Genomic DNA, 1,069 nt, shown 5'->3' on the forward strand with positions numbered 1-1,069 from the left:
TTTCTGAGATACTGAATTTGGGAATTTCATTAGTTGTCAGTTATAATCATGAAAATTAAAAGAAATAAACATTTGAAATACATCAGTCTGTGTGTAATGAATGAATCTAATATACAAGTTTCACTTTTTGAATGGAATTACTGAAATAAATCAACTTTGTCATGATATTCTAATTTTATGACCGGCACCTGTACATTAATATAAACAATATATTGAAATAAAAAGTGGTATGGTTTTCTGATGAGACTACCTAAAAACATTGACTGTGTTTGTTATTCATTTCTTTTGCAGTGGTTACAGCAGCAGTTACTCAAAGACATCATACAGCAATTCAAAGGCAGGATTTAAAGCAAGATCACGTTCCTCACAGGGCTTCAGCTTTTCTTCAGGGGTGTCAGCCACTAAAAAGCTGATCAGGACTGGAGAAAGTACAGTCCCCTGCGACGCTCCTGTGTTGCTGACCACAATGTCAGACCTGCAGTTCCCGAGACTAATACAACGTGACCCATTAATATTATCAATTCTAAAACACTACCCTTTAAAAACAAATTCTAATGCTCTTTAAAAAATTCTCAGTATCGGAAATCTGACAAATAAAATACTTGCATCAGTATCGATTTCAAAAATAGTGGGACCCTTAACAAAAAATTGCACCCACGACCCCTGAAAGCGCAAGCCTAATTTACAACTGAAAAACAAATGTGCACACATTGGTCATAGTTTGCTTTCTGATTAGAAACGGAATACCATATTCCGCGTTAAGCCACTGACCCAGCGGCAGACTGATGCTCACGGAATTCCCCAGAGGCTTCTCCCGACACTGCTTCTTGCAATCGTCACACAAAGGCAGACGGCGAATGAAGCCTTCTTCGGATCGGGGGCGGAGCCGCGCCGCACGGTCGCATCTACCATCTGCGTGGGACGGGCGGGGGAGCTCCGCTCGCAGGTTTAGACGGGAAATTGGGCAGTTTCCGCACATTCCAAGTTGATCGCATTGCACGTTAGTAAAACACAGTTTGGCAGATAACGCTGACTTAAGGATGCAGAATTGCCTGTTTGCTGCTGCATT

Source organism: Polypterus senegalus, chromosome 12 (assembly GCF_016835505.1).
Source record: "Polypterus senegalus isolate Bchr_013 chromosome 12, ASM1683550v1, whole genome shotgun sequence".
Taxonomy (NCBI): Eukaryota; Metazoa; Chordata; class Cladistia; order Polypteriformes; family Polypteridae; genus Polypterus; species Polypterus senegalus.